The sequence below is a fragment of the Tursiops truncatus genome, chromosome 11 (assembly GCF_011762595.2).
Source record: "Tursiops truncatus isolate mTurTru1 chromosome 11, mTurTru1.mat.Y, whole genome shotgun sequence".
NCBI classification, from domain to species: domain Eukaryota; kingdom Metazoa; phylum Chordata; class Mammalia; order Artiodactyla; family Delphinidae; genus Tursiops; species Tursiops truncatus.
In genome coordinates this window covers 23,940,112-23,954,407 of record NC_047044.1, presented here as the reverse complement: position 1 = coordinate 23,954,407, position 14,296 = coordinate 23,940,112, and positions in this window count along the sequence as shown.

Below are 14,296 nucleotides of genomic sequence, written 5' to 3'. Positions count from 1 at the left end.
CAGGAAGTTCATTTTTCAAGCAGGGAAGGAGGAAATTAGATGTTCCCTTGACACAGGTCCTGATCTGATGGCTAGGAGGATGTATTTGAGATTGACAGCATCTGAAATAGGAGGAGGCCTGAAAGGAGACAACAGATTTGAGAGATATTCAGGAGGTTAAAGAAAAAAAGAACTGTGGGGAATGAGCAAAAGGGGGAAGTACTGTGTAACAGTATGTTAATCCAGTGTACCTAAAAGTGAGAAACATAGGGTTAAATTTGGGAGCTAATTTCAAAGACAGTTTTCCCTGCCTCTAGAAGATGTTGTCACAAAGAATATGGTATTATTCTTACTTATTGCTCTATTGTAAACTTGTAAATGGAGTCTTAATTTTTTTAAAGAAAATTTCCCTGTTATATGGAGAAAGAAAACGGGAAAATGTGAGGGTGGAAAGTGGTAGAAAGTTTAACATCATTCTGTTATTCTAAGTTATTGCTTTGTCTTTGGAAAAGTAATAAAAGCTTATTTCTTTTATAACTTAATCTGTGTACTCGGGGCTGTCATATTAACCCCACATTAGTATTAGATTTTAATAAAGGGCAGCACTGCAGGAAGAAAGATGTTTGCTAAATCTAGAGAGTGGGGCATATAATTTCATTTTTGGAAGGTTTTTAATATTGTTTTTACTTTTTCATTGTCTTGAAAATTATATTTGACTTTGTCAAATAACTGTAACAGAAAACAAAGTTGTTTTGAATAGAACTTGGGAGGTGTGGACTTCTGTTTCTTTACCAGTTTACCTCTTGGTAGCATTTTGGAGCCAAAGGGGAGTTGGATCCCTTGATTGGAAAGAGTTCCTGGAGTTTATTTCTGGGCTGCCTGAGACATGTTTCCTTTTTTCCCGTATTACATGCTCAGTGAGTCTGATGATTACTTTATATGACCTCATGTATCTCTGGGCCTCCGATGGCCAATGAGCTTTGGTCCTCAATTCAGAGCTGGTCCCTGCTGCTCACACACCTGGAGATGTCCTTGGCATGCTCCTCTGGAACCTCTTCCCTTATAGCTCCTTTTCAGGGCCTCAGATTTCCTATCTTAGGTGATTCAAGCCCAGGTGTTTCCATTAGATGTTTCTCCATCTAATCCCCAACCTCTGGGTGTAGGTATGCTCCTGCCCAGACCATTAGTATTTTTTATCTCCCCTCTTCTTTCTCCAGAAAAAAAAAAATTTTTTTTTAGCCACACCACCCAGCTTGTGGGATTTTAGTTCCCTGACCAGGGATCATACCTGGGCCCTCGGCCTTGAGAGTGTGGAGCCCTAACCACTGGACCGCCAGGGAATTCCCTCTCCAGAAATATCTTTATTGACTCCCTGATTCCAAGTGAGGTCAGTCCCTCTGTAACCTCCTTCCCATGGCAGGTTCCTTGAGCCTTCATTAGTATCAAAATATAATTATATTAATAGCTAACATTTTGGGTTGCTTCCTGTGTTCCAGGCACTGTGCTGAGTACTTTACATTCATTATTTCTTTTACTCTTTAATAGGACCTACTGAAGTATGTACAGTTATCTACACTTTACAGGTGAGGGAACTGAAGGTCAGAGAGGATGGTGGATTTGTAACAAGTCACACAGTAGAGGGTGATGGAGCTGGGTGGTCTGTCTCTAGAATCCAGTCTCTTAACCAGTATCCTGTAAGTATTACTTCCCCTACAGCCATCAGCCTTTCTCACATACACCTTGCTTCGCTAGGAAATGCCCCACGTAGTTGGAAAATCTGCTGAGATGTCGCTCTGCAGGATCTTGCAGAATCCAGACTTCCTTTAGCTTTACTGTTAGGCACGACAAGCATCTAAATCTCGCTTCTCAGTGGTTCCCAAAGTGCTCCTTAGAGAAAATTGCCAAACCTTAGCACGTAAGTGTTGAGTTTCTACAGAAGCAACTTTCTCTTTGTAAGACATTTTGATAGCAGTACCTCAAACTCCTTGAGGAGGAAGGCACAATTTTTATCATCTTCATTATTACAGATGGGAAAAGGGACCCAAAAAGGTTAAGTGGCTTCCTCAAGTTTGAGTTGCAAGTCTTCAGAGGTGACAAAAATGGTGGCCGGAAAATGAAGAAATCTGAACTTTCAGAGTCTCATGAGTTTGGGCCGTATAAGATTCTCTTCGCTTCTTCAGCTTATCTAGCACGACTCCCAGAGGCTGACTTGACCCCCCTCCCCTGGCAGAGCTGAGGCAGCTGCAGCAGCGGGTTCTTGCAGGGGCCCAAGTGGGTTGATGGTTGAATAGCTGCCTTTTGTTGCTCTCGTCCACTCAGGAAGGGCTCTCCCTTTTTCTTCTGTGCTTACTCAGTCACACTGCCTGTTTGCTGCTGAGAGAGGCTGCAGAGTATTTTTATTCTGGTCATCCTCTCATTACCCTTGGATAAAGTAGCCACAGGCACAGTGTAGGTAACATTTATAGTGGTTTGCAGTAGAATTGGCATTTCTTTCTGTTTTTCCAAAACACAGCTAAGAGAAATCTTCTGGTAGTCAGAGAGAATGGGAAGCCGCTCACCCACAGGTCAAATTCTGTTACAAAGAATGCTGCCATGGCCGCCATCTCTGTATGATGAAAAGGGTTTTTGGCTATAGCACCCATCTTTCAGAAAGCAACATGAGACCCATTTATGCCTTCCAGCTATCGTTTCATCTCCTTCCTTTCATCTTAATCACTTCTGGAGCACTGTTCCATCTCCCTATTTGAAATTCCCAGAGACCCCTTTCAGAGCAGCTGTTATTCCTCCAAATTACACAGAGTCCACCTCTCTTTGCTAAGATCGCTGAAGGTTCCCTCAGCTGTCAGGTCCAAAGGCTGCTTCTTGGCCACTCCACTGTTTTGGAGCTATGAGCTACACCTTCATCCTTCTCTAGTCTGCAGACTCTCTGAGGACCCAACTCAGTGCCTAGTGCATAATAGGAACACACTGAAAAATCATCGCCCACAATGACATGGCCCTTGAGGTATGGTCTCAAATGGGCTGCCTGTTATTTCTCTGACTACCCATCTGTACCTCCCCTTTCTCACTTAAATACCTCTGGAGCTGTAGCCTGAGTTTCTAAACTTTCCACCTCTATTTGCATTCTCTCTCCGGATTTATCATCTACATCCTCTGGTTACAGTTTTGTTTCTTTCAACCTCTTCAATTCCTTACTCACTTCAGCAACTCTGATGTTCCTCATTCCCAACCCCGCCCCCCCCCCCCCCCCACACACACACAAGGACACCTGCAGACTAAATAGTCCTGGAGACTGCTTCCACCAAAGGGGGTTAAAAGTCTTCTCCTCTTCAGGAAGCAATCTTGGTCCCTGTATCTGTCCACATAGTCCCTTTTCTGTTGACAGATATAAAAAACTGACTTATCAATTCCAAATGACTTTGCCCTACCAACCTCCTAGACCAAGAGGCAGCAAATTTTTCTGTAAAGGGCCGGATAAATATTTTAGGTTTTGTGGGTTATATGGTCTCTGTGACAACTGCTCAACCCTATGATGTGAAAGCATCCGTAGGCAATTTGTAAGTGAATGGGTGTGTCTGTGTTCCAATAAAGCTTTATTTACAAAAAAGCCAGCAGGCAGGATTTTGTTTGTGAGCCAGAGTTTATTAACCCTTGACCTAGGCTGTATGATTTTTAGCCTGCAATCTTTGAAACAGTTAATGGGATTCCCAGTGTGATTTTTGTGACCAGGCCGAGGTCAAACTGCTGTGTTTTGTCCACAGCAGTGTTACCCCTGAACTCCTCTGAAATGTGTGTCCAGATACTTTTGAACTTCTCTCTCACCCTAGCTGACACTTCTGCTTTCCCCTTTCAGCTGCTTTTTCAGATCTTTGTTGATTTAATCTTTCCTGGAGTCCTTGCCTTAAACAAGTCCTTTTATTTAACTTTTTTGGTTCTTAACTCTTTTTAGTCACAGCTACATTGCCTTAAAGTCATCTCTTTGGTCTTAGGAATCCCAGATCCAGGTTTGTTTGTTTTTTCCTTTTTGCCATTTCTATTAAAAAAAGACAGTTTCTAATAGTTAGAAAAAACATAGACAAGGTGGGAAAAGCACGGAGTATAGAAGACCCATTGGTTAGCCTCAATTGTTTAGTTGCACACAACAGAATTCACTCTAAGTAGTTTAAATGGAAATGACTTTATTACAGAGTATTGGATAACTTGCAGACTTTCCAGGCCTGGGAAACATGTTTGCATGCTGTAAAAACAGAAATAATGCAGCCAGCAGAAACACTCCAGAATTGCAAGGGACTTCTTTATATAAGCCCTCACTACTGACTCTGTCTGCTGCTCATCACTCCTATGCATTGAACATATAGCCTCCTTGACCACTGCACTCGAAGAACCACAGACCGCCCTTGGCAAAGAATCCTGTCTCTTCATTTGGTGCTCACATTTATCTTCCTTGTCTTGCATGGGTGTATCTGCTTGGCTGAACCAGAGCTGCAAGGGAGTCTGAAAACTAGCCTCCATAGTATGGGAAAGTATAATGGGAGAGAGTAGAGTGGATTAATGGTGGTACGAGACACAACCATTTACTGGCCACAACCTTGGGAAAATTACTTTGGTTGAATTTCCCTGTAGATAAAATGGGGATAAAAATACATTTCTTATAGTGTTGGTAAGATTGTTTGCAAAACACCTGACACATAATAAGTGCTCAATAATGGCCATTATGTTATTATAAACAGACAATAAATGAACATTTTAAACTACAGATGACCCTAAACAATATGGAGGTTGAGGCATTGACCCTTTGCACAGTCAAAAATCTTTATATAACTTTATAGTCGGCCCTCCATATCTACAGTTCCACATCCGTGGATTCAACCAACCACAGATCGTGTAGTACTGTACTAGGTATTTACTGAAAAAATTCGCTTGTAAGTGGATCTGTGCAGTTCAAACTCATGTTGTTCAAGGGTCAACTATATATAAGTATACAATGAGCTCATTAAGGATGGTTTTTCTCATACAGAAATAATAAGAATGGAGCAACCTTCTCACTTCAATAATTTTAGTGTTCTGACTTGCTGACATTCTGTCCTTTGGTCAGTTCGAACAGTTATCAAAATGCTCTTAACTCACGTGTGTTCACTGAATCCAATGCCTTCAGTCTAACTCCAGCCTCTAAAATTCACCCACATCTTTTTAGTCATAAAATGTATAAAATGTATATATGATCACTGTAGGAAAACTGGAAAATACAGAAAAGTATAAAGAAGAAAGTAAAGATCACAGGTAATCCACGGTCATTCCTGACTTATGCATGGTAAAGTAAAAAGGCATTCACGGCAGGCAATTCAGATGTTCATTGCTTGATGCTAATGGAATTCAGGCTGGGGTTCAGCAAAAACTGGAGCACAGGCCACTGTGTTTGGTGTGTGAACATATGTTATTGATTTGTTTCTCATTAACAGTTAGGGAGGCAGCTATAGTTGTCATCCTCATTTTATAATGAAAGAAACTGTAACAGGAGGTGACCAGTGTGTGATTTCACAGCTTGTGTCTTGAGAGGCCAGAATTCAGACTTGGGTATTCAGATCCCAAGTCCAGCTGTCTTTCCATTATCATATACGTCTTCTATTTTCATGAGTTGTATTGCCCTGTGGTCAGTCAATAACGCACAGGGAACAATTCCATTGCATTTTTACCCATTATACTGTCCAAGTGGACTGTTCTTATGCACTCTACCATAAAGAGAGAATTAGTATCACATTCTCAGTTTAGGAATGACAGTGTCTTGCCCAAGATTCCCCCAATTAGTTGCTCAAAAATAGCTTTGGAATAATGACATAATGAATTGAAGCACAGCACGAGAGGGGCCTTATTGTATTATAATCGTGAAAGTGTGAATTTTATTTTTTTGACTGCATATGCTTAGCACATACTAGAGTCTCAGTTAAATGTCTTTTGAATTCATGTTTATAACAAAAATACTTGACCCGTGGGAAGACATGTTTCTAAATGGTTTCCTAGTGATTGGCCTATTCTCAGAAGGAGTTATTTCCTCTTATACTGATAAATGAAAATAAAAGACAACAAATGAATACCATCTAATTTAAATTTATTTGGCTTTAAAAAATGTTTTAAAATGCATTCTTACATGATATTTGAATTTAGAAGCGGGAAGAATTTTTTAAAAAAAGGACACCCTGAACACGTGCCAGACACACCAGTATTCCCCTCACTCTCCTTTCCCTTGTTCCTTGGGAGCGGAGCCCCATTCCCTTCCTTTCTGCATTCAACTGCAGTACATTCCATAAAGTGCCTAAGTTCTGTTGCTCAACTTATGCAGTGCTTCACTGTACATAAATCTGTTCTCAAATTGACTCAATCTCATCAGGGCTAAAAACAAAAATAGAAAAAAAGAAAAACACCATCACCTTGTGTAGCTGATAGAAGAGGATGGACCCAGTTGATTTCGAGGGACACCGGGTCCCACCCAAGGCTGTGGGAAGCAGAGCTGATTCTACAGGTGCAGCATCACTCCACGAAGGCTGGCAGAGCTCACAGTAGCCCGTGTATGCCTCAAGTCTGCATGCCCTGAGGAGGAGTCATGGGCAAGAGAGAAGAGGGTGGCAGCCAAGCGGCAGTAGAAATGTGCCTCCATTGAGGCATCTCCTTTTGAGTCCTTGTGTAGCTGTTTGATTCCCTGTGCAGGGCATGCACACAGCTGGGATTTCTTCTGGAATGTCACCGTATTGTCTTAGTCTCTCTATAGAAACTGTTCTTAAGAAAAGGCAAGTCTTCACTTTAGGAAACTAAATGTCAAATATTTCAACTTATCTTTCACGCTTGTTATAGACACGTTTATTGTTTTCTGTGCAGTTTAATTGCTTGGCTCCTTAGCTGGCTTTTTCCTCACTGCATTTCCCACAACATTAAGAAAATGGTCTCTCACAAGACAGAAGGAGTAGAGGAAGTGAAAAGGTGTCAGTTTTCTCCCTTCTCATGCTCACCTTCTAGTCAACAGATGTCACCAAAGACAGCCCCACTTTAAACATGGATCTAGGGATTCTTCAGTAGAAATATTTCCAAGCTTGGAATAGATTATTGTGATCTATTTTGAATGAAAGCCAACAGGGATATCTTCTTCCCTGATACTGTGCTTTACTTGTGTTGTTAATAAAATTATTAGAAAGTGCTTACAGTTGTGAAACTCTTTAAATTTACTTGGTAGTAAAAATAGTAATTAAAGATGAAAACTCTCCTAGTTCTTTAATTCTTGGGGAAAACACGAATTCTGAGTGGGAGTTTAGTTCTTTCTCTAGGGTTAAATTCTGTCTTAAAAAATGTGTCACTTGTAAAATACCGAGGGGTATTGCGAGGCTCCTTCCTTTTCTGAGAATAAGGTGGACATATTTCCATTAACTCTTGAGCAGTGACTCTCAACTTGGGCTGCACATTAGAGATCACCTGGGGTACTTTAACAAGGATTGGTTGTAGCCTCATAGAGTCCTCTTTAATTGGCTTGGGGTGTGGCCTGAGTGCTGGGATTTTAAAAACTCCCCAGTGATTCTAATGTGCAGCCAACATTAGGAACTACTGATCTAGAGCAAGGATCTTATAGCATATCCGTTGAATTCTCAGTTTATAGCTATTGAAATGGACTCTTGCTAAACTTATGGACCAAAGGAATTAGTTAAAGGATAAAGGGAAACTCACTGATGCAAAGGAAGAGTTACATTACCGGGTCTCAGAAAGGACGGAAACCAAGACAACTATAGCCATTGAGGTAGCATGAACTAATGGACAAACTCTTTAGGCACTGCTGGGATGAATTAGCTCCAACCATTTTCTTTCCTTTAATTTCTTTTGCTTAAGGTTCAAATGCCAGGGAGAGAAAGGAGATTGGCTCAACTCTTAGCCCCACCCTTAGCCAGGAGAGGATGGGGTGGGGTAATTTCCCAAAGGAAAATTGATTTGCTCTTCTTGGAAGATGGCACTGTTGATTCTTGGCAGACAACACGGCTAGATGTTCCCCCCACCCTGAAACCATTTTGCTCTGGATGGGGAGGGCGTAGGAACATTTCTCTCAGAAAGCAGTTGGCTCAGGATCAGACTCCCTTGGGGTCTGCTCATTTGCTCATAGTAGTTATCCATTCATTCAGAAAATATTTATTGAATATCTATAATACGAGTCTCTCTGGGAATGCCAAGTTGAGGAAGTAGTTGATGCTTTTAGGTTGGGTACAATCTCATAAGGGTAAGAGACATGCAGATGTAAGCACGATATGCCAGACAGGTCTCCAGGCATTGCTCCACAGAGTAAAAATAGCTTCAGTCAGACAGCCACTATTTGAGTACCTACAGTCTCTTAGAACCTCATGGGAGACTGTCACATGTCTGTAGAAAAGCTTGATCCTTGCCTTGGTTACCCATGGCTAGAATTTCTGATCTTCTGACTGAATATTTTCCTGTTGTTTCTCAGTCGTCTGGAATGTGGATGGCAGCTTCCTTCTAGTGTGCCCGGACTCAGAACTGTCTTCATCCTGCCTCCTCGCTTTAGTTGAATTTTCTGGACATAAACCTCATGTCTGACTAACTCAGAGCCCTTACCATCATCATTATTTTTTTCCGAACCACTGCTCTGACATAGGCCTACCTTCTTGCTTTGCTTTGTTAAACAAGGTCCAAGAAGACAGGCTCTCTCCTTAACCTTGGGCACATTCTTTATTAGACATGTAGAATATGCTAGATGATGGACTGCAAATATATTCTTAAAACTTCTCTCTGGCCTTTTAGGCTTATGTTCTAAACTCAGATATTGTCAGATGACTGTTATGTTAGACCTATAGTATATTTTGGGTCTCTTTTCTCTAATTTCACCCTCAGAGTATGGTGGAAACCTGCCAAAGCTATCGACCTAGCAGTAATGACAACTATAAAAATCAGAATATTTCTAATTTTTAATTAAAATACAAAACTAAAGGATCCAAGTAATAATTGTAATAACAACAATAATAAGGGCTAACATTTATTAACTATTTGCTATACCTAGTACATGGCATATAGTAAATGCCCCATAAAGACTGGTTGTGGTTTTTTTGGTTGTTGTTGTTATTGTTATGTGACCTGGCAGGCACTGTATATACACAACTGTGTAAAAGATAACTGCTTTATATTTACAAACTTATTTAGTCCTCACGACAATCCTATGAGGTCAAGGTACTCTCATTAAACACATTTTACAGATGAAGATACTGAGTTATATATAAAGATTCAAGAACTTATTCAAGGTTCCATAGTTAAAACTAAGTGGCATGGTTAGGGACTAAACTTGGGCAGTGTGGCTCTATTTTCTTAACTCCAAGATAGTTGCTGTTTGTTTTTACTGATGAATATAGTACTTATATATGGTTGCTTCAAAAATATTTGTAGAATGGGGCTTCCCTGGTGGCGCAGTGGTTGAGAGTCTGCCTGCCGATGCAGGGGACACGAGTTTGTGCCCCGGTCTGGGAAGATCCCACATGCTGCGGAGCGGCTGGGCCCGTGAGCCATGGCTGCTGAGCCTGCACGTCCAGAGCCTGTGCTCCGCAACGGGAGAGGCCACAACAGTGAGAGGCCCGTGTACCGCAAAAAAAAAAAAAAAAAAAATTGTAGAATGAATGAATGAATTGTAGTTTCGGTGGCTGGCTTTTTTCAACATACTCGCTACTACCATGCTCTGGAGCACAAGAATTTGAATTTATTTGAAATTTTAACTAACACGTAATTATGATGACAATTTATCTACATAAAAACCTCCATACTCTATGCTCTACAAACCTAATTTGCAGTTTTAAAAATGTTTTTATTTATTATTATTTTTTCCAGCTTTATAATGATATAATTGACATACACCACTGTGTAAATTTAAGGTATACAGGTGTTGATTTGATATATATTGCAACATGATTACCACTATACGTTAGCTGACACCTCCATCCCATCACATAATTCCCATTTCTTTTTTGTGGTGAGAACATTCAAGATTTACTCTCTCAGCAACTTTTCAAGTTATGATACATTATTAACTGTAACCATCATGCTGTACATTAGATCCCCAGAACTTGTTCGTCTCATAACTGGAGATTTGCACCCTTTGACCAATATCCCCTTATTTCCTCTACCCTCTAACCCCTGGCAACCACCACTCTACTCTGTTTCTCTGAGTCCAGCTTTTATCCAGGTACTTGGTTAATGTGGTTCCTCGTGATTTTCCTAGTTTGAATCACTGAGGTTTGCTTATTTTCAGAAGAATAATTTGACCAGTGTAGACACTGCTTCAGGAAAAGGGAATAATAACCAAGAGAAGAGATGGGGCTGCTTCATTCTTATTGTCTTCCTGATTCTGTTTCCTGTGCTTGCTTTTTTCAGGCTGGAGATGACTCTCCCTGAAGTTAATTCCTCAATTGTCCTGGTGCTGTCAGATGCCTTTCTTTTCTGAAGGATTTCCTTAATCCACTGTGGTTCTTTAAGTGGCTGTCTGGGTGACACCAAATGCTGTCTGGTAAGCAAATAACCTTACCTAACTATCCACATATATTGTCAGAGGAGACTGCAAACTTTGTTTTGGACTTAATTTTAGGAAACCAAATCCCAAGGCAGATATAACAAACATGAAGACCTTTCCTATTTCCTGTTTCTGCTCTTTGCTGGAGAATAATAGAAATGATTGTTCTTTTAAAATTTGTGTTTATGTACCTATTTTTGGAAGAGCTACGTTTTTGGAAGAACTACTTATTTGCAAGTGAAGGGAAAGAATGCCAATAAACCGATACCTGGGTGAATCAGGGATTGAAAGTAACCCTGCTGGGGATGTTACAAAGATGCTGCTGTGTCTCTCAAACCAGGAGATCCTGAAGGCAGCTGTTTACTGTATAACTCTGTAAAGCTTTGTCTTCAGTGTAAGTTGTGCTGTGACGAAACAAATGTCTGTGATAAACACTGAGTGCTAGTCTTCCTGGGCCTGGGACAGTAATAATGAGGCACACTCCTGAGTATGGTTTTGAGAAGATCTTCAGTCTAAGAAGCAGAGTTAGCCTGGCTTCTGTGCTGGAGCAAGTATCCAGGCAGAGCACCCAGCTGAGGCTGGCAGGATGGTGGGCAGGGGTGGTGGTAGGTGAACCCATACCTATCATCACATAAAATGAAAGAAAGTCTCCAGACATGTGGCTTCTCAAACAATCCTAGGCTAGGAGAGAAATGTCCAACTCAGGCCAGGGCGAATTGGAGGAAATGACCTTTGATCTAGGTCTTAAAGAAGTAGGAGTCAGCTTAGCAAAGGAGTAGGAAGAGCATTCCAGGGAGGGCTGCATGTGTGGAGACTTAAAAAGAGAAAAAGAAACTGTGAGTGGCTGATATAGCTATGTGTAGGGTAAGACGGAAGAAGTAAACAAGGACCAGATTACAGAAGCCTTACTTCCCCCCAATAAGGGTTGCTCCTTTATCGTAATGACTCTGGGAAGAGAGAGAAGTAGGAAAGTGACAGCCCTGGATTTTCAGTTTTGAACCCTCATTCTAACATGAAGGATGGGTTAGAGGTGGCTGCGGACTAGAGGCAGGAAAATCAGCTTCAAAGAGTAGTAGTGGGGTGAAGAGGAGGTGTTTGAGTTTAAGAGATTTTTTAGGAGGTAAAAATCAACAGAACTTGGAGAGTGACTGAACTTGAGTGGAAGGAGCTAAGGACATTCTCTGGCTGGGGACTGGGTGAATGGTGGCATTGGTTTCTAAGAAAAAGGCTGCTGCTGCATAGCACAGGGAGATCAGCCCGGTGCTTTGTGACCACCTAGAGGGGTGGGATAGGGAGGTTGGGAGGGAGACGCAAGAGGGAAGGGTATGGGGATATATGTATATGTATAGCTGATACACTTTGTTATAAAGCAGAAACTAACACACCATTGTAAAGCAATTATACTCCAATAAAGGTGTTAAAAAAAATAAATGAAAAAGGCTGCTGCAGGAGAAGCAGGTTTGGAGAAAAAAATACATGTGTGTATCCCTAGAAGCTGACAAGATTTATATACTGGGCTATGTTTTCAGCCCCAGCTTACCTTGTATACATACATAATGGTACTTAAGTTCTCAGCCTCTGCTGATGCAGTCCAGCAGTCCCTGTTAAGATTGTCACTACTGATTCTCTCCTGAATCATTCCAAGACCATAGGAGCTTGAAAGCAGAGACATGTTCCATCTCAGAATGACTTGAGGTCCATTCTCCCCCGGGCTTGAGCCTTAGAATCTGGGGAACGAAAACAGTGTTTCCGCTTACTGGCCTCCGGGGGAATAGACAGGTGGTATCGCAACTAAGCTCTACCTGGCAGCAGTCAAACCACTGGATCTACAGGGAAGGGTCTCTCCCACTCTACCCCGTTCAGAGCGTTTGTCCTCCCAACTTCGTCACACAGAGCTGCCTCAACACAGGAGCAGCTGCTACCTTTCTGCTTCTTTCTCCTTCTGCCCTTACAGACTTCATGCAATAAAATATCCACCCATCCTGTGCTCTTGTCACCTACAGGCTCCTTGTAGATGAAAAATTTTATTATTTCCAAAATTCATCTTTCAAGTTGCAAAGTCTTTCCCCATGTTAATGGAACTAATGATAACACCAAAAAATTCTGTGGCTCTTGCCTTCACCTGAGTAGTCCTTTCCAGCCAAGTATTTCTGAGGGTGTTCAGAGGGTGTTTAACATGTGCTCATAGGAGGAGTCCTCATGTTCTTCTGTTCTGACTGGTCGCTACAACCAGCCACCAACGCTGCTCCCGCTAGTTTCTTGTGTTTTTGGTGGGAATTATGATGCCTGTGCCGAAGGTACTGAATTCCCAATCTGATATGTGATGGTTAAGTGTGGGTGTCAACTTTGCTAGACTGTGGTGCCCAGCTGTTTGGTTAAACACTAGTCTAAATATTACTGTGGAGGTGTTTTGTAGATATGATTAAACTTTACAAACAGTTGGCTTTAAGTAAGGCAGATAACCCTTCATGATGTGGGAGCCTCCTCCAATGAGTTGAAGGCCTTAAGAGTGAAAACCGAAATGAAGAAATTTTGCCTCAAGACATTGAAATCCTGAGTTTCCACCTGCTGGCCTGCCCTGTGGATTTCAGACTTGCCGATTCCTCACAATCAGTGAGTCAGTTGTTGAAAACCATTCTCTCTCTCTCCATCTCTAATACTGGTTCTGTTTTTCTGGACTAAGGGTACTCTGAACATTCTTAATTCTTGAGTTTCCCAAGAATTACGGCTCCATCTGCAGGGAAAAGGCCTCTTTCCTTCACCTGTGTGCAGTTTGTCCCTAGGGCCCAAAGTGACTTACCCATGCCTCCCTGTCTCAGTCTCCCTGAAACCTTCATGAACACTTTTCCCTTAGTATCTGCCTGCAGCTCATCACTCTGTATCACTCCATTACAGGTCCTAGAAGGTAGAGGGCCAATATTCTTGCCTGTGGCTGAGACCACATCTGCCTTGTTCACCCATGTGTCCCCAGTCCCCAGTAGAATACTTAATTTTTAAGGTATACTTTTTACTTGGGTAGTTGTAATGAAAGTACATGCTGTGTAATAGGTACCAAGTAAATATTTGCAGATTGATGCATTGAGACAGACGCTTCCTACTATCCCTTTTACTGGTCACTTTCTCTAGATCCAACAACCCAAACGCACATCAGCTTGTTCCAGTCCTGCCTGTGATGACGAGCATGCTCAGATCAAGTCCAAGTATTGCTTTAGGCTCTAATTAAGGGAGTGGGGTATGCAGTTCCCTTCCTCTCTGGCTGGAATTTATCCCCCATGTGCTCCCTTCCCACACTTCTTGGTCATGCAGAATCCAGCTCATCTGTCTCACTTTGCATTTTAATTATTTTTTCCACCGATCTGTCTCCCCAACAAGAATGGAGCCCTGGCTTATATATCTTTTCCTTCCCAGTACCTTAGACAGTATCTGGAGCTTCTTAGATGCTAAGATAATTTTTCATAAAGAAAGAATGGGTGGAAGTAGGGAGGGAAAGAAGAAGGCAGAAAGGATGGGGAAAAGGAAAGAAGGAAAGAGGGAAGGAAAGATGGAGTTGATGAGAGATGGTAAATTTCTAGTTTTAAGACAACCTCCACTCTCTCGGAATTGCATTTAGTTCTCTCACATTCTTCAGGTAACAAATGTTCTTCTAGCTGGTAAATGAAGTAGTTTGAGAGGGCTGTTAGTTTGAAACTATTGGTGTAGTACATAGAAACTAATTTAAGACCTGAGAATAATCTGAGAGTTCAACTCACTGAACCACAGAACCCTAAACTTATTTCCTAC